The sequence below is a fragment of the Pleuronectes platessa genome, chromosome 19 (genome assembly GCF_947347685.1).
Source record: "Pleuronectes platessa chromosome 19, fPlePla1.1, whole genome shotgun sequence".
Lineage (NCBI taxonomy): Eukaryota > Metazoa > Chordata > Actinopteri > Pleuronectiformes > Pleuronectidae > Pleuronectes > Pleuronectes platessa.
In genome coordinates this window covers 14,874,783-14,900,022 of record NC_070644.1, presented here as the reverse complement: position 1 = coordinate 14,900,022, position 25,240 = coordinate 14,874,783, and the positions used below count along the sequence as shown (strand labels likewise).

Genomic DNA, 25,240 nt, shown 5'->3' with positions numbered 1-25,240 from the left:
TCGTCTCCTCCGTGATGTATTAGGGAAACTTTTTAATTAGTGGAGAAATTGGAACCGTGGGCTGCTTAATCATCAGTGCTAACAAGCGAGGAGGCCAATCAAAGACAGAAAAACTGTACGGAGGAGTCTTTGTGTGAAAAGAGGAAGTAGTAAGGCTGGTGAAGAATGATCGATTAGTATTTATTGAGCTTCCTCCTGGAAACACTGGCTCCATGACGTGCGTCCATGTGTGTGTGTCCACCTTGCTCGTATGCCCCCGCATCACGCTGGCAGCACCATCTGCCGCCCATTGAAGTTCTGTCCGGCCCAGCAAGACAAACACACACACAAACACACACACACACTCCCTGTGTCCTGCTTCTTGTTCGGACAGCCAGGTGGCATCCCACCAAATCAAATAAGACACACATGCTGCGACCGATATTACACCAACACACCCCTCAACCTTCTTTCTATATGTGCACATGGGCCGGATTAACACACAGATAGGGTGTGTGTGTGTGTGTCTGTCTATCTATCTGTCTGTCCCTCCGTCTGTTTCTCTCTGTGCCACTTGGCCCCGTTCTCTGCCTTGGACCAAGAACACATACGAGCTCTGCCTCCACTAACAATGTTTGTGTGTGTGTGTGGTGTGTGTTTGTGTGTGTGTGTGTGTGTGTGTGTGTGGTGTGTGTTTCAGACGACAATTTCCAAAAAAGAACTCCTTTCAGGGGTGTCAGATGGCAGCCGTTAGTGTTGGTGTATGGAGGGGGGGGGGGGGGGGGGGGGGGGGGATGGAGGGGGGGGGGGGGGGGATGGAGGAAGGGATAGAGAAGAGAAGAAAAGGAGGAGGGGAAGATTGCTCTGTTCTCTGCTCTTTCGGCTTTTGTTCTGCTTGATAATAACTCTCCACCCCCTGACTCCCAAAAAACAAGGGGACCCCCCTCCACCTCCTCCTCCTCCTCCAGTCTCGAAACACGGTGAACACTGAAACTAACACTTTACATGACTATTTATACCATAATAATCTACATCAAGGTGTAGTATATAGTGGATTGTCTTGCAATGTAGCAGGATGCTTGTCCGCCGAGCTGCAACTATGTCAGTTTTCTCGTAGTCAATTATAAATGTCCTTCCTCGCCCTAAAAAAACCCAACATGCTTTTAATTGGTTCCAAAAAACGAGCAGGGGGAAAACATAGAGCGGCATCACTGCCAACAGCCTGGAGGTCAGCGGAGTTTCTTTGTCCTTATCTGCCAGGAAGATGACAGAAATCTGGGTAGAGGCGGAGAGGACCGCAATGCCACGACGATGCCACCAGCTACAGTCATAACGATCTCTGTTCCGCAATGTCTTCAAATAGGCCGATGATAAATATTGGAAAGGAAACGGTGATGGGGGGAAAAACGGGAGGAAGTTAAAGACAGCGAGCGCTATATCGCAAAAACCCAGTTCTGTTTGCTGTGACCTGGTTGAGTAGAGCGGCATCTGCAACCCACATGAAATCTAAAAATACTCCCGCACCATTGACTGCTACTATGCTGTGGCCTCAGTAGGTAGATGAATCGCTGTGGGTATGGTGTGCTGGAATGCTGGTGTGCTGGTGTGCATTTGATGAAGTGGGAATGGGCTATTGGCTGTCTTGTTTAGCTTCTGCTAATAATCCCATGTATTTATTTCATTTTTTTTCATCCACAAATATGCTGGATGTAGGTTTTGTGTATCTTTTGCTGAGATGCAACAATTGCAGTATAGGTGGTGAACAACACTATGACGCTTTTGAGGAAATAGCTTTTAGCCCCATTTTGCCGCTGACCTGCATTCACCCCTTGTAAGTGTAAGTGCCTCATGTGATTATGCCATTTATCAAATGGCAAGAAAATAAAGGTTTGACATGGCTGATATCATTATCATCTTTTTTAAATGAATTGTTACAAACAGGAAGATGAGTTGGATGCAGCAGCAACAATAACAGAAGTGGCTGCTAATGAGGAGCCACCAGTGTCCCTCAGGTACGTTGATTGTAGCTGAGTTAGTTGTCAGCTTGCTTGTGTATGACAGTGGTCTGTTTATATGTCATTCCAAAGAGGTAATAATGTTAATAAAAGATATAAATAAAATATATATTTGTACCGTAAGGACTGTGGCTTCATCCTCATTGCTACCACCAAAATGCACTCTCAAAACTAAAACTAAAACTAACTTCTGTAACATGCAAAGGTCACTCACATGTTCCAAAACGTAAAGGCAATCCATTTCCAGTCAAATTATGTGATGATAAGAGGCCAAATACCTTTTTTACTTTAAAAACAATCTTTTCCTTCCTCTGGTGAATTCAAAGGCCTTCTTCAAATAGCTGATGTTTACTTAATCTAAAGTCCTTATTAGTCCTGATTAAACAGCAAAGTTTGCACAGGCTTTCTTACAAATACAGATATTTAACCGATGGTACCAACATTTACTTTGAGTTGTGTATTTAATCACATTTTGGACGGAAGTAATAACAGAATTATGTAAACATTAGTTTATTTGCTATTTGTAGTTGCCTGTATCATATCATGCTTGTAAGACTTTTACACTGAACAGGCCAAACGATAAAACTCACACTTGTCTGTATATTTGTATATAAAGGGTGATGCTATGATGCAATAATTTGTTTTACTGTCAATATCAACTCGTAATTATTCACATTAAAAAACTGATGTTTATTTGATTGTTATTAACAGGTGGTCTGGAGCCTTTATTCATTTTCCATTTCAGTTTAAAGCCTCCCAATTGCCCAACCTGGATGATACCAGGGGCTTAATTTCCACACACACACACACACACACACACACACACACACACACACACACACACACACACACACACACACACACACACACACACACACACACACACACACACACACAATCTGTTAAACACCTGCAACCCATATAACACACACACACTGTACAACACATTTAACCCATGTAACACATATCTCTCCACCCACACACACACGCGCACACACACACACACACACACACACACACACACACACACACACACACACACACACACACATACATACACACACACACACACACACACACACTGTACAACACATACATACCATTTAACCCAAACACACACACATACGCACACACAGTACAATAACCACCAACACGCACACAATCTGTTAAAGACATTAAACCCATATAACACACACACACACACACACGCACACGAACACACACACAAAATGTTACACAATTCAACCAATATAACACACACACACATTCACACTCTCTCAAACATACGCACACACACTGTACAACACATATAACACGTGTAATACACACACACAAACACAAACACAAACACAAACACAAACACACACACACACACAAACACACACACAATCCTCCCCTCCCGCACCTGCCCCACCACACAGGTGCGAGCGGGAGCGCGAGGCTCGAGCGGCTCCGCCAATTAGAATCACCGAGCGTGACCACGTGAACAAACCCCGTCGCCTGGATTCCCGTTGAGCGGTGAGCAGCTCGGACAGATCGGCGCTTCAGACACTGAGGGACGGCAGCAGAGCTCAGGTAAGCTGCCGACGTGTCTCCTCTCTCCGTCTCTTTCTCTTCTTTCTGTCCGTGCTGTGTCCGGACAGTGTGCGGGGACGTGCGGGGCTCGGGGGATGAAACGCATCGTGTCCTGCGGGTTGTTCCCTGCTCTCCTCCGGACAGGACGGAGCAGCATCACGGGCTCCGGTGGCTACTGGTGCGCAGTGAAACTCACCCGCTCCTCCTTCCCTCCCTCACCCTCCCCCCCCCCCACCCTTCGCCTCTCTGCTATTGATAGTTGACAGAAGCCTCGTGTAATCCCTCGGCTGGTTTGGCTCACCGGCCGTTTGCGACACAGGAATGTTGATTGAACTTTATTCTGCTTGGAGATTTGTCTGAATTGGTGACGCCCGCGCGGATTGATGGTGTGATGAGGGAGTGGAGGGGAGGGGAGGGGAGGTGCAGGGGCGTGGGGGTCTTCTTCTTTTTGGTGCTGCATGCAGCCTGCAGCCGAGCACAGGCAAGAAGCTTTTATTGCTGAATTATTTATAAGGCTGTCTGCTTCTCTTGGATGGAGAAGTCACGGTGAGGATGTAGGTTAGACCGGGCTCCCTCTAACCCTCATTAAGGAAATTAAATGTAGCCTGTGGCATCTTATTTAACTGCATGTTTGATGGTGTTAAAACTATTAAAATAAGAAATATGGAGATTGAAAACAGCGGTTGAATGTAAAGTAGAAGAAAACTGAGGTACTTGTAATCCACTCTGGAGGGAAATACTTATATATTTACAAGTGGGGCTGTAGATTCAGATACAATCAACTAATAAATGATGATATGTTTTTATATATTACAATACTTGCAATGCAGTATTTACAAATAACAAATCACTGTTGGTAATAGACCACAATAATTAAAACCAGTTACTGGCCACCACCATTGAATGTAAATAAAGATGGACAACCCGTCTCAACTTCCTCCCACTATCCAGAATTGAGGCCAAATCATCCCAGTTATCAGCGCTGCCATGTGTTGCATTTGTAGCGATAGAGATTTCGCAGTAGCAAGATCTCGCTGATGACGCGTGCTCGACCAATCATGAGTCAGCTCTCAATCATGATGTTTAACTTATCAGAAACATAAACATCTGTTTGATAAGAACTAGCTAAAATGATAGAAACCTTCTTTGAGAAAATGTGTAGGCCTACGTTGACCTTTGAGGTTTTGGAGCTATACTGCAGCCAGCCACCAGGTGGTGACCGAGACATTTTGGCTTCACTTTTCACCATTACACAAAATAAATCCAAAGCGACACAGTACCGTCTCTATAACGTTGTCCTGTGTGTGTGCATGAGCTGCTGGCGCATGTCTCTTAGTGTATACAACTATACACTAACAACTATATAAGAGGATACATTTTACAACTACATATGTGGCAGTTCAATAGTGTCAGGTCCTAATGGAACTATAAAACTTTTGTAAACATTTGTGAAAATGGGCAATACAAATAAAATTGGATAGTTTGATGCAGATGAATGTAAAAAATTTAATTTGAAAAAATAGGATTATTTCCCCTTATTACAGCCCCACTCCTCCAGAATGAACCGACCCTATCTGCGCATGCACTCGCTCTCTCCCTCTCTTTCTCCCCTCTCTCAACCTCCCCCTATCTCTCTCTCTCTCTCTCTCTCTCTCTCTCTCTATCTCACTATTTCTCTCACTACCCCCTCTCCCTCTCATTTTCTCTCACTCTCTATGACTGACTCTCTCTCTCTAACTATCTCTGTCTCTCTCTCTCTATCGCTCTCTCTCACACTCTCTCTCTATCTCCACCACTTCCCTCTCTCTAGCTCTCTCTCTCTCTCTCCACCCCATCCCTCTCTCTCTAGCGCTCTCTCTCACTCTTTCTCTCTCTCTCTCTGACTCTCTCTTTAGCTCCCGCTCTCTCTCTCTCACTCGCTCTCTCTCTCATGTCCCGTGCAGACCAGTAGGCGGCTCCTCGCGCGCTCTCTGCTCTGAACCGTCTCGCGCTCCTCGCGCTCCGCTGTCCCGGTTGTCAAGGCACCTACAGTCTGTGACTGCAGCTCGCGCGGCGGTGACAGCTCCCACACCGGATCCTGTCGGATTTTCTGTTCCGTCGTGTGGATGGATTTGTTTTCACTGGCGGACATTTAACCACCCAACACTGTAAGTCTGTTCACGTTTCATTTAAACCGAGTGTTTGTTTGTTCCTTGTATTTCCCCGCAGAGAGACAACACGCGGAGGCAGAAGTTCAACGTGTTAGTTCCCTCTTTCCTCGCGTCTTTGCTTTCGCTTTTAAATAAAGTAAAATAGGGAACTTTAACACGTGAGCAAACGGCCACTTTCCTCCCGGTTTACCGAGCGTCTTGTTTACGGAGTGTGTGTCGGTGTTAAACTGAAATAACCCGAGAGGAGCGACACGAGGAGACCGGACTCATCTTTATCTCATCTTTCATAGCAGGTGTCTGGTAACCCACTTCCGCATTGGGGCTGTGAGATACCATCAACCCACTGAGCTCTGTTGTTTAAGCCTAGATACCCCCCTCACAATCTCACACATTCAAAGCCGCGTTAAATGATCACTTACAAGCGACGGTATTTTTTATTGATCAGGCATTTCCCCCGTGCCCCCCCCCTCACCAGCCTGTGTTTTAAAGCAGTTTCCATCCTCGCTCCCTCTGTATGCAGCGCGCGTGCCTTTTGTTTCTGCGCCGTGCGTGTGATCCGTGTGAATGACACGCGGCTCCTCTCTCTCTCTCTCTCTCTCTCTCTCTCTCTCTTCCTGCTGAACCGGCTCGTTGACATACCTCAACACGAGCCACGTTCGAAACCCAATAAACACCCAATTCCGGCCGAGAGGTCACACCGGTCACTATGAGGCCCTCGGTGTACAAAGGTCCCTTCACGGCCGCCTGCTCGGTGTCATGTGCGATCTTGATGCTGAAGCGGCAGCATGGTGGGTTTTCTGTTTTCTGTTATGACTGACGGGCTAATTGAAGTGTGTCCCCCTGTATGGGGGCCCTATGCCTGGTGGTCGTCCCCCCCCCACCCCCCCCAAGAGCCTGTTGCCTTTGGGTTATTCCTGTCCGCTCCACCCTGTTTATGTGTTTCAAAGTGCCTAACACTCGAGCCACACCTGCCCCAGTTGGTTAAAATGTAGGGTGCCTTTGTGTCAGTGCCCTGCCCTTATGGACCTCACCCTTCATGGGTAGAATTGACTTAGCACCGACTTCTTTAAGTTGCGGCTTGTTGAAGCCACACAATGCTCCTCTTGTGCTGCTGAGCTGGACATGTGAATACATCCTTGGTTGTGAAGCATATTGCTTATTTATTTGAGCGTCTTCTCGTAGTGGATTGTGATGGAAAAATATCTTATGAGCAAGTGTGTGTGTGTGTGTTTGTGTGTTAATCTGAAGTCTACATTTGAGTGTGTATGCTTCAGGCCCCTATGAGCACTTACCCAGACTCTTTCTCTTAAGCGCTGACTTGGCAATGAACTCTATCGATATCAACAAAATAGGAGGATGAGAAGGAGGGAGAGCGAGTGAGATGCCGTTGCACGATCGCAAAACTAATTCTGTCCTTGTCCTTTTTCTGTATTTCCGTTTTTCTTCTCTAGGCATTGTCGTCTCATAGGATTTATTATTGTTTATTTCTCTCCTCATTTCTCCCTATTCATGTGTGGACGGGGGTCTTAACTGTTTTTCTGGTTTCTTTTGTCTTATTGATTTGTATCCTCACCTATGTGCGTGCCTTCATTTGTATGACAGTTTTTATCCCTTGACATTGTGCATTATTTGGTTATCTATCTGGGAATCTGATGCTAATTTGACATTGTGAGAAACTAGACCTATCCGACCAGAAATACAGGATCGTTTCCATTTAAAGTAGGGCGCTTTACTGCCCTATATATAGTTTTTTTTTGCTCCCCCTAATAGCAAACAGGAGATTTAAGCACCTACAGTCAGTTTCAATTGCTTCAGCGGATTGGAAATTACACTAATGGAACTTCTTTGGGCCCAGGTACCCAGATTAAAGACATACGAGGTACAGGGAGCATGCAGGAGAAAGACGAACATGCTCTAACACAAACTCAGTGTAATAACAACATAGAATCACTGCCACAATCGTAAACATCACAGATTTATGTTAAATTGTTGAGATCTTCTTGACACTTAGCCAAATGACGTTTCTTTGTTTATTTCCAGTTCAGCTTTGTTTATTTAGCCTGTAATCTGTAAAGTAAACGACACAGTGCTGTCCTTGCTTTAAACTGTTTAAAATCTTGCGACGCACAGTGGCAGTCGTGGGATGTCTCCCTCTCCAGCCACTGCCTCTGCAGCATATGTGTATTCTGGTGCCCGGTGCCTATCAGCGAAACAGGAGTCTGCCCACCACTTCTCATATTCTCGCACACAGCAGCACATTTGGAGTCTCATCTGGCAAGGAAAAGTAGCCTTAATCCAATTGGCTGGATGGTTTAGTAAAAGCTGTCATAATTGGCTGATATGGCAGCCGGCTGCCAAGGTCCCAGTAAGCACAACAGGGAGTTGAGGAGAGTCCCAGTGGTGCTGTGGTGCAGGAGAGACTGAACAAAGGGCAGAGAGCAGGAGAGTGCACCACTGTTTTGATTATTCCTCCACTTGGCAATATTTAAGGAGCCATCTGCAGTCTGCTGACTCAGATCCTTCAGATGACCATATCTCATTTTCAACTGTGCTGTTTGTCACACACAGCCGCGCGCAGACACACACACACACGCATGTAAGTGCGCATGCAGACACACAACCACAGACACACACACACACGCACACAGACGCACACAGACACAAACATGCAAACACACTCACCCCCTTCATTCCAAACGCAGTAAACGAGAATGGCTTTATCATACAAACATGTTTGAGGAAACATCTTCCAAACTGGCTACGGAACAAAGACATCGAAACAGGAATACTGCTGTTTGTGTTTGTGTGTCTGTGTGTGTGTGTGTGCGTGCATCACAAGAGGAAGAGTGAGCAGATTCTGAGCCGTTCCTGTTTCCTATCACCTCAGTGTGGAATCCAGGGAAGAGACAGAGACAAGAGATGAGAGAGAAAGGGGGGGAGAGAAAAGGGGGGAGACAGACAGTGACACAGACCGAGGCAGTGAGTGTGAGAGATGGCCATGTAAGGTTTCCTGCACCACAGCTTGCACCACTCTAGTCCACACAAACACTGAACCTGAGCTGAACTCCGCAGGGTTTCGTCCCTGCAGAGTTGCTGTTAACTTGAACTTTGACTTGGAGTGGCGGCGTTAAACAAAGGCAGCCTTCATCATAAGATGCATGAGGGAACTTACTGAAATAATAGGGAGCTCCGGAAGAATGGCTTGCATTCTCAAGTCAAAAACACAATAGCGCTGTAATTTCTCAATGTACTGTGTATGATGAGTTAATTTCGCCAAGCTCGTGGATATTTCAACAATAAGATTTAAATCCTTTAAATGTCACTTATGCAGGTAGCCTCAAAAGTTATTTTGTAACTTTGTCAAGACATATACTTACTTAAGCTGCAGCAGTTTTATTAGGAGGGTTGATGCATTTAGAATTGATCAGTAATGAAATCTATACAGAAGAATCTATATCTTTGTAGCACCTGAGTGAAAATGTTATTTTTGCACACAGATATAACAAAGTATTTGTGTCACATTTGGTTTAAAATGAAGGGTCAATCATAGAATGAATGTAGAGGCAGAGTTTACACAAAGTTGTTTGATCTATGATATGTTGTTTTTCATAGAGTTTATTGAATTAGTCAGGCCAATGCAGAGAAATTGACATGCTGCAGGGTTTTTATCATCTTTGCTCTACACAGACATTTGAAAATCATATATTGACACTTTTTATTACAAGGGAAATGCTCCAGATGGCATCGTAAACCCTTTTAATGTGGGTTCACACACGATCCAGAAAAACAATCATCTTAATTTTGCTTAACACTAAAAATCAGGAAGCCGTAAACGATCCGATGGATGTCACACAAAGTCCTGCACGATCCTATACACATACCAAACCTAATGTGGAAAATCTGAGCCACATTTATCTTGACTACCTGACAACGCAAAATATCATAGGGTGAAGGACATAATATTTATAGAGACAAGCGTGCAGAAGTCCACTGTCTGTATCCTTAATTTCATTGGCCGATATGATGATGATAAATTTACCAGGAACGATAGAGTGACGAGCATGAAGGTGAGAAGAGTGAAGAATGTGCCTTTTCTGTGCATTGGCGGGTTTCAATTTGTAGTCAGCAGTACCACTGCAGCTATTTCTTCACTAATTATGATTCATAATAATAGGCTGATAAAACTACATGTTTAATATTTAAGCACAAGGCGAGACAGTGAACATACAGCAGAATAAGACCGGAATATTATAGACCGAGGTGGTGCTAACAGACAGGGAAGAAGACTGGGATTAAGAAGTGGCACAGTGGCACAGACAGATCCAAAGATTCAACAAAACTAATTATTCATATCCAGATTTGTTGACTTTCAGTTTTTATCCTTGCAGACACCACGTACTGCACTTATTCACACACATTTGATTTCTAAGGAGAAATGTGTTTTTTATTGATTCAAAGAAGGACAGAACGAATGAAGGTTGTAAAGGATTCAGTTATATAATGTGTGACAGTAAAGCTATTTCTCTTTCACTGTTAAACCATGTCATCCTCATTCAAAAAGGGCTTTTTGCTTTCTTTTCCCTTAAAGATCTTAAACAAGATGAAGCTGTTGACAGCAGCAGAGTAGTTCTAAGACTAAGTATCACTGCACCTTCAAAGTCCATACATTATCAGCACCATGATCAGAATGTGGATTTATCTGGCTTCAGAAATATTATACCATGCACTAACACACATTCATGTGGAGGCACAGAAGGAGTGAATATATTCAGTTTGACAGATATGAGAGGCCCATCTGCTCTATCACTCAACTATGACTCACGGAGTGTCACCTCTCTTCCTCGTACAGACACACACAGGTCTATAAATCAGATCTATAGAATAAACGATTAACATAATCAAATCATGTTTTTAGAACTAACATATATAACATAAATGATTTAGCAGATCATACAAATCTAAGGCTGCTTGTTCATCACAATGTAAAACAGGTTGTTTAAGAGCTTCATCTGTCATTGTTAGGTTTCTCCATTCATCTCTTTTATTAATAAATCAGGCCGAGCAGATGAAGTCCAGTTGGGTTCGCTCTTCGTTAATAAATATGAAAGACAATTCCAGCTCTAGTTGTAGGTTTGAATTGTCTATTTATGGTTGATGTCGGTGACTTGAAAATCATAATCCGGCTCAATCCGCCTGTGCAAAATATTGATGGATTGATGGCAGGCAGAAAGGCAAAGCTGAGGATTATAAAAGGAGAGAAAAAAAAAGGCCAGTCAGGGGTGACCCTGCTGCTGAATGTTTAGGGTTCAATCCACATAGGCTCAAAGGTCTTGAGAAACAGATCCCTGCTTCCAATCTTGCTTGGCCGGAACATTGACTGTCTTTCTTCTCTGTCATCCCATTTCCTCTCTCTTCACTATGTCTCTAAAAAAAGAAAGCTGAAAAAAAAATTGCCAGTCAGAATTTCTTTTTTCTCTGACACATAACCTATATAGGCTGCTATCTGGCAGCGTGTGATATAGAGAAATGCTGAAACAAATCGTACCTGGTTTCTCACTCAACCTGACCTGAATAAAAAATACCAGAAAACAGCAACAGCAGCAGCAACATTAGCATCTTTCAACCTTGCAGTTTAAACCATGTGAAATACCATCTACAGTTAATCTATAAAATGCATTTGTTCTGCTTTGATAAGAATCTATCAAATAAAGCCCGGGGATCCATTTTGAGTCCTGCACCACAGTTTTGACAACTCAGACAATACATGTTAATAATTAAAAAGCAGCATTGCATCTCAGGAGAAATAAGATACAAATATACTGCACTTCAAAGCTATTAAAGAAACTATTTCCCATGATGCTTTTGCTTGGTCTGTGCACATGTGTGCCTGCAAGCAATATTTTCTCTCCTACTACGATGACCCACTGACCGGTGTTAGCAGATTAATTGCTGCTTTAATGTTAAGCTGTGGCATATCACCCCGTAATTGGTAATGGAGATTATCAGGGAGATGTTTTGTGAGCGTGTGTGTGTGTATGTGGTGCGTGTGTGTGTTCTATGATTTCTTTATCTGATTAGGACGTTCATCTAGTAAAGTAGGATTTATGGGATTGTGGTCTCAGCCCTCTGCACACAACGCACCTCAGGATCACTGTTAAAACAGAAAGACTATCTCTTGAGCGCTCCATGTCATTGAAATAATCATATTGTATAATACGGTGGATTTACAGTTACATATACCTCACTTCTTTTTCAAGGCTTAAAGCTATGAGATGAAATAACAAAATACTAAACAGTTTATTGTTGTTATATATGGAATTAAGTCTTTATTGTAGACTCGTAAGATCGGTGTGAGTATTTGTGCAACTTCCTGGACAGAAACAGAGATACCACTGTAATGAATACACACATATACTGTACTTGTGTCATATCTCAAAGCTACCGAGGCGTATCCACCCATGCTTGTTGTTCTTGCTGGGAGGATGGGGATAAAAAGCAGAGTGTGCAACAGAGCAGCACGCTCTACTGTGACACACACACACACAGACACAAACACACAACGTAAGAGAAACGCGGCACTTGCAGGGAAGCTTCACCACATTTCTCCTTCTTCTGGAGCCACATCATCGTCTCACTCCAGCACACACATCAGTGTCAGCCTGACTTGCGTATGCGGAGCCACCACTCAGGCAGCTGCCTATGTCTGTGCGTGTCTGTTTGTGTGCTTATAGTTGCGAAAGGTAAAGGAAGGATTGTAGAGCAACAGATGTGTATGCAAAATTGACTTTGCATGTGTGCATCTGCATATTTGTTCTTGATAAGCCATCTCACTGCCTGTTTGGTCTAAACGGTCTTGGTTGCTAGCTTATATCACGCGGCTTGTACATGTGATAATATTGATAAACAGAGCTCTGTATGTTTGCAGTAATTTAAGAGCAATGCAATGTATTTACTGCTCCCTATTTGTTCTGTGAGCTAAATCCATGCCACTGTGGATTCTACCTTATATTGGAATACAGAAATGTTGTACTGTTCCAACACACTGGCTTTTCATCCCCATCTCATTAGAGGGACAACCCAGCAGCTCCCAAACAGCTCTCTCAAAACACTCTCTTGCCAGCACAAAAAAACCCTCATAAAAACACAGAAAAGCCGCCATGCTGACTATGGCTAGGACATGCAGATTGTGCCTCTGAAACGGACTTGGCTGAAACATGTAAGTGATGTGTAGCTTAGATAAGTGAGAACTCATGACTAAGAAATGAGGGCGTTTTCACACCTGAAAGTTCAAACTGTGGTCCGAACCAAGGTTCATGTTTTTATAACGTTGTTAACATCCAGTTAGTTTTGTTTTCACATTGAAAGTTTGAGAGCATATTAAAGACTTTTGTCTGACATACGTCCTGGCTGCATCTACCTATACTAGACACTGATTGGTTTTGGGACGGTTGTGTGTCTGATGTTGGAGTGCATTGAAAAAAGTAGTGTTTCTGTTGGAATGGAGAAAATTGCCAAAGTTTTAACTATATGGTATTACTTCTGGCAATATTTGAACGTCTTCGTCATTCAAATATCATATTGTCAGGGAGATTAGCAATAAGTTTGAAAGTCCAAACTTTCAAAATAAAGTGTTTTCACACTACACTGAACCGAACCATGGTTTATTTTGATCCAGACCGAGATCACCTCTTATGGTTGGACTAGATTTTTGTCCTTTGGTCTAGAGTCTATACCGTTGTCTTAACAAGGCAGGTTTGAAAGCACCTTTTAAACTGATGAGCACCATAGCAAACAAGCGTGAGTTTCTACAGCACCATCAGCCACAGGAACCTCTTACAGTAGTTATTCTTCTCAGCTTTCAGGCTGAGTGAGTGTGGGCCTGACGTTGTGGTTATCAAGTGGGCACCTTCCTTCGAAAATGGCTCATTGAGTAAGAGATACGACACCTCAAGAAGGCTGAAGAGTCTTTCCCAGCACGGCCGCTTACACCCCTCTCAGTTTCCAGTCCCATACACTCAGCCCACCTGCACTGATGTCTTGTCAAAATCTTGTGGTGTGAGCTCTTCTGGCAGGAAGCACTGACAGATTTCAGTTCAGCCTGTGGAACAAGCAACCAGGCTCTGTTAAGAGGACTCAGCTCATGAGTGATTAAAAAATTAGGTCTGATAAAGCACAGGGGGGGGGGGGGGGGACTTTATATTATTATTATCAATAAGATTATATCTTAAAAGAGCAGTCAGTGTGTAGCTGCTAAACAGACATAATACGATTTGGTGCTGCATGCTATACAAGCTTGTGTTGGGAACGTGATTGTGACTTACACCCCTAGATCAGTGTCATAAGTCAGTTGTCTGAACCTAAATATTGAGGCTCTCCTCTCCACATGGTTTCATCTGAATCGTTGTATTCTGTGAGCAGAGTGATTGTGATACGATGTCATGGTATAGTGTGAGGTACCATATAGGTTTGAAACACGTAACATGGTCTGTTTGATCCACATGTGGATTGTCTACAGCGACAGTAGCTGCTGGCGAGTCTGTTTACAATGATGTTTTGCTCAGATCGGTTTTTAACTCCAGAGAAGTTTGCTGTATTTTATATTTCGTTAGAGATGTTTGCTCTCCGTGGTGCTGAACTTCAGAAGTGAGTAATGATTGTCTGCTTGGCAAACAAGATTTTTTTGTTATTAAAGCCAGGCAGTTATTAATATGTGTATATGTGTATGTTATTGGCTTTTTTTCTTTTGTGTGTCTGCCTCTCCCTGCTGCACACACACAGTTTTTCTCCACACCGTGTAGAGTTTAGTACACACGTCTTTCTCAGGGCAACTTTGATGTGACATGGTAACTGCCGAGTTGAATCTTACCTATGGCCACAACCTCCACCTTATCTGAAATATCATGTGTATTGAATGATTATTTTGGTTGGTTTTGGTGTTAACTGTAGTTGTAAGCATTTGTGAGTTCTTGTCCCTGTTTCTTGTGTGGCAATGATGATTATTTATAGCTACTAAATACAGGTGAGAAACAAGCTGGAATAAGTACCTCATCAACAATGTGGTTACGCTTAAGGTTGAATAAAGCATTAAATGTTTTCAATTCAAATTTACAGTATGTAACTTGAGGTTTGTTGTGGGGCTTCTGTGAACCAGCCACCCCACAGTGCCTGCAACTGTTTTTCTAAATCTCTTATAGACTCAGAGATTTTGTTATTAAAGTGTCTCCATTAAGGATCTTATTGGAAAATGTGATGTATATACATTTTTTACTTTTTGCTGTGTGGGACAGAAGACTTCAGATGTGTCCTCTGCATCCCACTATTGTTGTCTTTAATGTCATTGAGTTCCTAATTTAAATGGATTTAGTGGAGCGTCTACAGAACAAAAACTCAGCACAAACTTACCATTAAATATTAAAGCCTTAACTTTCAAATGATGTTTTGTGTTGAGGAGATGGTGAAATTCCAACCTGGTTTACGATAAATAAGGAAGAGGTGGGGGCAGCGAGGCAGGTCGATGCTAATTGGTAATCCATGCCAGGTTTTATTGTCTCTTTGTGATAAGTAGCTGAATGGTGACCAGAGGGTGCAGCCCACAAAGAGAGAAGCAGCGCATGACTTTCAGGATTGACAGGGGCCAGAAGCAAAAATACCAAGTGTGGAAATGGGTAGTCTGAGCTACTTCCCTTCCCCGGCAGAGCTGTGTGCCCATCAGGTGGGGGGGTGGGGGGGATCATCTCCTCTGAGACCTGTCTGTTACAGGATGCCAAAGAGCAAGGCGTGTTACTGCAGAGTGTAATGGACCGACCCAAACAACTAGCTAAGTTGAGGGGCGAGTTATTTTCTAAATTAAATTAAATGTGCATGAAGAAGAGATCAGCACAGACACAGGAGGGGTTTTTTCACCGGCTCTTTCCCAGATCAAGATTTTAGCCCCCAGTTTAGACCAAATTCTTTCTTAGTCTGGCATATTGGGATGATGAACAGATGACGGAAACAAGCAGGACAAAGTTTTGTATTCCATAGATTTCAATAGGTTTTAATTCCTCAAATACTTAAGAACCTTGGCTTGTGAAGAGTATTACTACCTGCAGCTTGTACTGTGGTGTGTGCTTTATGATGATGTCAGCACTTCACTGGTCTTCACTGGCACACTACTGGTACACTGCCAGATCTACTGTCGCCTTTGAGTGCAACTTATAGTCATGATTTCATGTTGGCCACTGTATTAGCTGAATTATGTCGAGTGCAGTTATGCAGCAGCCAACAGTTTGAAATGCATTTACTGCTTTGTGTTGTTGTGTGTATTTTGTGTTTGTGTTTAGGTAAACCACACACAGGTGCAAACAGAATAACTGTTGCTACAAATATGATAAATAGGACGTCCATGTTCCCTTTCCTCATGAGGTTTAGCTACAGTCCCTCCTGTGTAATATAAACCTAATTTCAAACCATTTAGTCACTTCAGCACTTCTGAATAACATTTACCTCTAGTCAGACTTTATCTGGGGATTATGTCTCTGCTGTTTTCTTATCTGCATCTCATGCAAAGTTCTTTCAGGTAAATGCTCACACACAGGTCTGTATGACGGAGTGTAGGATGGGGCTCAGTCAGGTGTGTTGCAAGGTTTTTTTAGAGAGCAAAGCTTCACTAAAGAGAAAGGCTTTTGAATCTGCTAGCCTCCTTCTCAGTTGTAAAATGGCTTTATTGTTTTAATGCTTATGGACTTTAAACCTTTTATTGTTAGTGGATTCAGAACAATTCACACCATTGTTTTCTGTCAGAAACATACAACACCTGGTAGATACACATGGGTGAATTAAAATGATCATGGACACACTAACGATACATTTAATTGCAAGAAAAGAGACACACAGACTTACCACTTTCTGTATATTTTGTGTTTATGTTAAAAAAAATAGCTGTATTTTATATTTTGGATATTCTCATCCATATAATGTCATGACCTCAGCTCACACACAATCTAATAATTTTCAGTTTTCCGCTTACCTTCACACAAACACACAGAAGGCTCACAGAAGCCTCACTATATAATGCTTTCTCTCAGTGAGCCTGAGTGGCTGTTTGCTGTCAAAGATCTGCTGCAGAAACACTGTAGTGCAGTGTTTCTGCAGTTAAAGGCCCCCAGATGACAAGGATAATACTGTGTTTTATGTTTCAATTGGATACACTAAATTTAGTGTTTGGGCCCTGCGTTAAAAATACTGCAGTGTACCACTGCAACCATTAAATACGGGAGAGAACCAAGTAAATACTGTGAGATATTTATCTTCATCTCTTCCACACGGATGTAAATGTTCCAACAACCGGTGCCGCCCCTGTCACCATCACATGTACGCTCCAGTACGCAGAGTGGTGTAGGGTGATTTACTGTAGATGTAAAAACATGGAGCCCCGTCGGACTGCAGCAGAGCTTTACATATGCCACAGTCAGCTCAGGCTATTTCTGTTGCCCCTAGTCAGCCAGCCAAGAAACAGCCCTGCCCATTTTGGACCAGCCCTGCAGGTTAATCCATTTAGACCTTGTGTCCTTAATCATTTTAAGCCCTGGAATAATTTTTCAGTAAATTTAGCTCTCACACACGTTAAAGCATGCTGGTATGTTGTGGTCACGTATATGAATTCATACTGGGGAGTGTGTAATCTATGGATAATTATATTTCTGCAGTTTGGTCAGGAGGACTTTGTAATGATGTGTTTCATGCATTAAAAAACATAAGTACAAAGGTAAAACTAATTTATTTCATTTTTAATGGTAATGAAATATTAATGACTCCACCTGACCCCTATCCATAAAACAATTAAGGTTTTCTGCATGATCAGCCATATTTTCCTACAATAAATATGTCACAATAATCTGTCACCTATTCTGCCTGGTGTATTTCAATGTATGAGCTCACCTAAAACCAGAAAGAAACGTAAATCTTACAGCATATTTATTCTGCAATAAATTGACTTTCTCTAGAAGGTTATTTGCATGACCCCTAGTTTCATATTATTCTTTTATTTTTGCCAAAATAATGTCATGCTCACTATTCCGATCCAAGAGAAAATACACAGCTGGGAAATTCCCCATTGCATTGGCGCTCCAGTATTAATTTGTCTTTCAGATGTATGGCTGTGGCTAACGCACATGCAGCTAGTGCAGAACATACAGTAGCTTGATTATTAGTCAGCATAATAGTTAGTATGCTTACAGCATTCTTCATCAATAAAGATTTTAATTACTGCTCAGAACTGCTGACCCGCACAAATCGTATGGTTTATGGGTTTAGTCTTATAGCTGCAGCGTTGGCCGGGGCAACAGTGAAATCCCAGAAACACACTAGACCATGAAACATGTGGTTTATGGGATTACATTTTGTAGATTAAAAACCTCCAAGAGGGAAACTTAGAAAGAGCTCCTGCATTGCTTTTCTTACAATTGTTTCCTGGAACACAGAGTAGTTATCATTCTATCATATGACAGACAGGTACAATCGGAGATATGATAGATTTGATGGAATAGGAAAGCGACAAAGGTTTTGAGAGAAATCAAAAAAGTGCTAAATGATCAGACAAAAGGTGAACGGTGATAATACTTACAAATGGAGAATCAATAAAAAAGGGAATAAGTCCAAAGAAAAGAGTAAACAAAGAGCATGTGACCAAAAATATGATCCAAATGATCTGTGTAGTATTAGTTACCTCTGCTAAGGAGGTTATGTTTTCACCCCTGTCTATTAGTTTTTTAAGCAAGATCACACAAAAAACGACTGGAACGATTTCCTTGAAACTTAGTGGAAGGATGTGGTTTGTGTCAGGAAAGAACCAATTCACTTTTGGCGCGGATCCAGCAATTTCCTTTTCACTTTCTTCACCATTAGATAAAAAAACTTCTACTGTTTTTCCCAAAGAACAAATCTTGATTTAAAAAAAAAAAAAAATAGGCACATTTAGGGAACTGACATATGAGTGTGTTCAATTTGGTGCAGCCTGATTGAATTTAAGGGGATGGTTGGGCCTCAGCAGAGGGATGTGTTCGACTGAGGGGCGTTCTAATTCAACATGTGTCAAATTGATGGGTGATTAGATGGTGTTTAGCTGATAGACTGACTGGTAATGTTTTACGCACTGAGTTGTATTCACCTTGGGAATGACATATTTCAGAAGAGTGTATTTACAGTGACAGAGTCAAGGCTGAATGCAAGAGAGGACCTCAGTGAGCGAGAGAGAGAGAGAGAGAGAGAGAGAGAGGGAAGTGTGTGCAACGAAGCAGAGGCTTTGTTTATTACAAGAGGAAGGAAAGAAGGGGGGTGTAAACAAAGGAAAGGGGGAGATGAAGATATTCGGGAGGGTGGGGTGGAAAGAACGGACCATTAGAAGGATTGATGGATGGATGAACAGACACATGGCGTAGACATGAGATGCCTCCCAGCATTCACAGCCTGAGGTGAGAGAGACTGACTCCTGCTTCACACAGATTCCACAGACTGAATCAATGTGATACCTCTCTCCCTCTCTCTCTCGTCTCCCTCTACTCACTTACTCCATCTCTCTCTCGCTCTCTGGGAATTCTCTGACCCAGTTAGCTCCTCCACCAGGCAGCAACAGAGTTATTTTTACATATTAACAAGAGACAATACTTTGTCCTCTGCCCGTCCTCCCCTCCTCCGTATCCATCCCCTCTTCCTCCATCTTAGCTGCTCACGTCCTTTTACCTTCTCGCTATCCTGCGCTTCTTCTCCTGGTTTCTGTGCAGGCTTTGATCGTTGGTGCTCCAGTAGATGTGAAGATTCATCAGCTCCCTCCTCCGCTTGGTTCAGGATACAGGCTGACAGTAATTTGAGGAAAATCGGAGGGAAAATGGAAAAAAAGCAAATCATTAAAACGTACTTTGACAGACAGTGAATAACTATTATTTTAAGATCCCAGTTATTATTATATCATTCATTTGGAACTTGATTTTATTTGGCGTTGCTGTAGCTGGTGCAGCAGCTCAGTCGTGATGGAAGAGCTGCGTTTTCCAACTTTACAGAAATGCATTGCTTAAAATCGTCCATTCAGATGGGATGTTTGAGGTTCCTATAGAGCTGTATTAGATTTATGCATGTTATTGATTTTTGAAACAAATAACCAAGAAAAGGCATCTGGAAATTGTATCTAATTCATTGATCGGCTTCGGATGCTCAGAAATTAAGGTTTTTGTGAATGTGGGAATTTTTCTGGGCAGTATATCCATCCATCTATACCACTTAACCTTATAGAGGTGCCGGGGGAGCTGGGGCCAAACCCAGCTGACATTGGGCGATGGGCAGGATACAACCTGGACACGTCGCCATTAATCCAACCCCAATATGCATGTCTTTGGACTTCGGGGGAAACCGGAGAAACCCCATGCAAACACGTTCAGATCACACTCCACACAGAAAGGAAGGATTCAAACCGGGAACCTTCTTACTGTGAGGTGAATAATATGTATGTAAATAAATAATAAATAATATAAATACAATGGCTGAGAATAATTTTAGAGCAGTTTATAGTTGGATTTTCCCAAAAACTCATTCTCAGGGAAAGCAATCAAAGGTTAATCAGCGCTAAATATGAAACTACCAGAATAAAGAACAGTAGTAGAATCTTATATTACATTTTTATTACTTAAATAAATGGAACGAACATATTTTTTCCACAACTTGTAAACCTCCCCTCTCCCACACTCTCCTATACTCTCCTCTGCTCTGCTCCCCTTTCCTTTCCTCTCCTCCCCTCTTCTCTCCTTTGCTCTCCTCTCCTCTGCCCTGCCCTCCTTTCCCCCCTCTCCTCCCCAGAGAGTAAAGGGACAGAGAGTGGTTGCAGGTGTAGACAGGTCATCGATTCTCTTCCTAATGATGATGGATGGCAGGGCTGCAGAGAGCGAGAACAGGGAGAAAAGTGGAGCGATGCAGGGAGATAAAGAAATAGCAGAGTAAGAGGGGACTGTGTTTATATTTGTCCGCTGGCGGGCAGATGGTGAGAGTTTTAGTGAGATGTTGATCCTCAAGTGTTTCTATCATTCTTGTCATCTACGTCAGAGCAAACACACACACACACACACACACACACACACACACACACACACACACACACACACACACACACACACACACACACACACACAATACCGATTCCATTTCAGTCTATCCTGGACTTTTCTACCCTGTAATAGAAGTAGGAGAAGACAAAGCAGACAATATCCTAGGATGCACAGGTGCAGAATAAATACAGGTAAGAAAGAACAGAAGAGAGTAATATAAAATAAAAACTATGCTAGAACAATTCAACACAATGACACACAAACATACAGCAGTGCACATAGTCAACGCAGTCAGTGCATCACCCTGGGATGTGAGAGTAAATACAAGATATTGTTTGCAGTAAGGCTACAGCTATAATTACTTAATTATCACTCTAGAGCTTGAAATATAAAAAGAGAAAGCTCATTAAAGATTCCTAGTGTCTAAGGTGAAGTTTTTTTTAAATTGCTCATTTAAAACCTTAAATGAATAATATATAGATGAAACACAAAGAGAAGTACTAAATCCTACACCTTAGAGCATTAAGTAAGATTACACTAACTGAGAAATGATCTCAGTTTCTTTTGCATTCAGTTGTAAAATGTTCGTTTTTTCTCCACAGATGATGGAGCACAGTTCATTCTCTTCATAATATAGAGTTCAGGATATTTTTCTTTAGCCATTGTTTCAGTTCTAAATGACACGTGGGGGGGATCACAAGCAATTTCAACACGACTCACCTCTCCGCCGTCTCACACATTCCCCAGTCGGATGTCCAGTAAGGGTGTGAATGAAAGCTTGCCAGATAGGAAGTGTTAAGACCCCATCTGGTGGGGTTACCACTCACACACACACACACACACACACACACACACACACACACTCACACATATACACACACTGACACTGAAGTCTCACCCTTCCCGAAATACTGACAAGGAGGCAGGCAGGTTGCTATGGCAACGCCCGAGAGAGGGGAAGTGATTGGGCAAGACTTGAATTTGTTAAGAGCTACTGTATGAAGCCTAGGGCAAGACTTAGTCAGTCAGTCAGTTCAAACCCTCAGTCCTAATCTCTGCACCAGAATCATTTGCCTGGATACTCAGTTGTTAGATGGCTATTTGTCCAATAATCAATTATATTTTAAACTCTAGATTATACACTAAACTTGAATGGAGAACCCCTACAATTTTACCACCTTCAAGCCTTTTCCTTAGAGTGATTTGTACTGATGCAATGGGACCCGTCAGGTGTCGTTAAAATGTGATCAATAGAAATAGTGCAGTCCTGCTTCAGTCTGCTGTCAGCCAGAAACAAGTTATTCCTTTAATATCATATATCGTGAAATGCACCAAAATAGGAGGACACTTTTAAATATCTTTGAACGGTGTATTTTTATGTTTGAAAGGTGTTTATCCGAGTTTTACCTCCTACGCTCACGCACTAGTGTCAAAGGCACTGCACCATCCACAGGGTCCTATGTATACATGTGTGTTTGCGTGTTCTGCTGCAGAAAGGGTCAGTGTTGAAACTGGCTCATTTGTAAGTGCAAGGGACCAACGCCTAATCCTACATGTGTGCCCACAAACCAGCAGCAGCTGAAAGAGCTGTATGGATAACATAGACTGGGCCTTTAGTGGTGTTTGAAACAGAGCTGTCTTTGTAGATACCAGTGCACAACCAACCACTGGGTCTTGCTTGTGTTTGTTTGTGTGTGTGTGTGTGTGTGTGTGTGTCTGTGTGTCTGTGTGTTTGTACTACGCAGACTTTGTGCATGAATCCACATGAGATTTGGTAGAACAGAACAGTGTGTACGTGTTTTGCGATCACCGGTGATTAGACCCCCGGCTCAGCGCTCCACCCAAACGCTTGGCTTTAATAAAGTGTAACAGAATTAGGAAGTCTTGTCTGTCCTTGTGCCGAATGGAAATTATATAAAAAAAACAAAAGGTCACTGCACCACAATAAAGTGCTTAGTAGAGACGCCATCGTTTTTACTTTAGTTTTTTTGCTGAACAAAGGGGAGAGTAGCATTTTGATCGATAGTGGAAAGACACAATGCTGAAAAAGCATTACACTGTCTTCCTCCGCCATAGAAATCTATTAATCTTTAATTGGACTTGTGGCTTCAATAGAAGTTGGGGATTTTACTTCAAACCCAGCATTAAATGTGCGTGTGTCTTTAACAGAAATCCTCTGTAATATTCCTTGAGTCAAACCCTGATCACCTTAAGCCTATACTCAGTTTTTCTAGTAGAAAAGATAAGTGATTTATACACCAACTCAAACTGTATGATTAAATTTAACTTGTCACTCTATAATTTATTTTACAAGGAAAGGCTATTTGACTTCTCGGAACACTTGCTTCTGGGAATAAAGAGATGCTATGAGCAGTAAATTACTCTGCAATGGCTGCATCTTTATAAGCTTAAATTGCTTTTCTAGTTGAGTGGAAGGAGTGGAAGGAGGGAGAGCGCAGGACCCAGAGGAATGAGGAACAACGGGCTGAACCTGGGAATGTCCTGGCACCTTTAAAGCTGGGCTCAGTCTGACTGCATCACGCACCAGAGGAGAATATTTGCAGTTATGCTTCTCCCTGATCTCAAACATGCACCTCCTCATGTCCCCTCTCTGAGTTGATCTCATGAGGAAGAAGGTGCAAACAAAAGAAACAAGATGGAGACTAGTGTGACAACTTGCTGTGATATAACAAAAGAAAAATAAAGATTGGATGAGACAACGAGAGGTAGAGACACAGTCAAAAGGCTAGTTTGTAATGCTGTACACTCACAGTAGATTGTTTTGTGGTTGCCATTTGAAAAGCTTGTCTTGTCTCTCTCTTGTTGTTTACAGATTGTTTCATACCAATTTCAAATCCTATGCATCGGCATAAGCTCCTGTAGTCTGAGCTCAGCTTTGCTCTGCCACCACGTCCTGTCTCACTTCCTTCCCATGTTCCTTCTTGCAAACACAAGCTCTTTCTCTTCTTTACTCCACATTAGACTCGCACCAGCACTTCACTGCTGCACCCTGTTGTGACTCGAGAAGGAATGCAAACATGGATTGAAATAAACAAACCAGAGCTCTTTGCATTCATACCTTCCCTTTATCCTTCCGTCTCTCTTTCATTCACACACTCATGTCACCTCAACTAGCAGCCACCACCACCACCACCACCCACCCACACTCACTCCATCCAGCTGCACCCCTTGTTTTCTTGTCCACCCTCTAGTTGTTTCCTGATTGGAATTCCAAAGCCAAGGCTAAGTGGAGACATGTCAGCCAGCCTGTCTCGTATAAAGGTGGAAATATAGAAGCAGAAAAGCAATTCCAGGGCTTCCCCCACTGTGTGTGTGTGTGTGTGTGTGTTTGTGTGTGTGTGTGCTAGTGTAGAAAAGTCTGTATTTTTAGGTTAAGAGAGGGCTTTTCTCCACCGAGCCAAGTGGTTTTCTATGTACTGCAATCGTTCTGCCAAGCATTTATGGTTCCACAATATCAGAGACTTTAAGAGTCACAGTGGCCAGAAAATCCATGCACACACACACACACACACACACACACACACACACACACACACACACACACACACACACACACACACACACACACACATATATAGACACACACACACACACAAATTGTGCTTTATATATTTCTGAACGCGTACATGCATGTATGCTAGAGCATCACTGGAATGAAAAAGAATCATAACGGACATTATCTAGATTAAGACTGCGTGTAATCATTTTAAAATTGAGAATGAGGCTAGGGATCAAGTAGTAATTACTATGAGAGTTTATGAATATTGCAAAGAGATTGTCATTTTTATTTTATTTCACAAATGGAACCGAGGAGCAAATGTAGAATTAAATCAAATGGTCTGTCATATTATTATGAGAGCAGGCTGGTGTTTCACAATGGAATCAACTAATGTGTTTCCAATGACATGTCAGTCTCTCTTCGTTAGAGACAAGACAAATTCAAATGCGCGCACTTTAGTTTCAACTTATTTTCCTGTTAAACAACAACAGATCACCATGAAGCACATTTTCTCATCTTGATTGGTCCGAACGTTTTCACTTGTTTTGCTATATTTTACTTAAATGTGTTTCATATGGTGTAACTAGCTCATGCACATAGTGATGTTGCAGCACTGGGATATTGTAGTAAAGTGTTGTTCCTGTTTAAATCAAATATATGTGTAATATGATCACACTTCAACCACTGAGTTATCATTGTCTGGTTTATGTGAACATCCCCACAGATCACTCTGTGAGGGCTCAGCCTGGTGAAGCAGCCTCCTTCACTGCAGACAAAAGCACCTGCACTCACAGGAACATAAAAACTCAGAAACTGGGAGGTAGTAAAATACATCCCATGTTTTCAAAAGGGCTCCGCTGTCGTGAATGGCACCGGGAGGGAATGTTCCTATTAATGAGTTAGGAAATGAACAGCTTAATGGTGGGCTGA

At 42.4% G+C, this 25,240-nt stretch overlaps 1 protein-coding gene across 4 annotated transcripts in view; it reads left to right on the top strand.

The window, feature by feature from the left end:
* The first annotated feature begins 5,287 nt into the window (after positions 1-5,287).
* The window catches only part of strbp (spermatid perinuclear RNA binding protein), a 74,651-nt gene continuing 54,698 nt past the window's right edge, over positions 5,288-25,240 (top strand). For 2 of the 4 annotated variants that reach the window (XM_053410725.1, XM_053410724.1), the window contains exon 1: positions 5,290-5,716. The gene's annotated coding sequence lies outside the window, so the exon portion shown is untranslated. Of the gene's footprint in view, positions 5,717-25,240 lie in introns of all 4 variants that reach the window. The other 2 variants (XM_053410723.1, XM_053410726.1) reach the window with 2 other exon arrangements.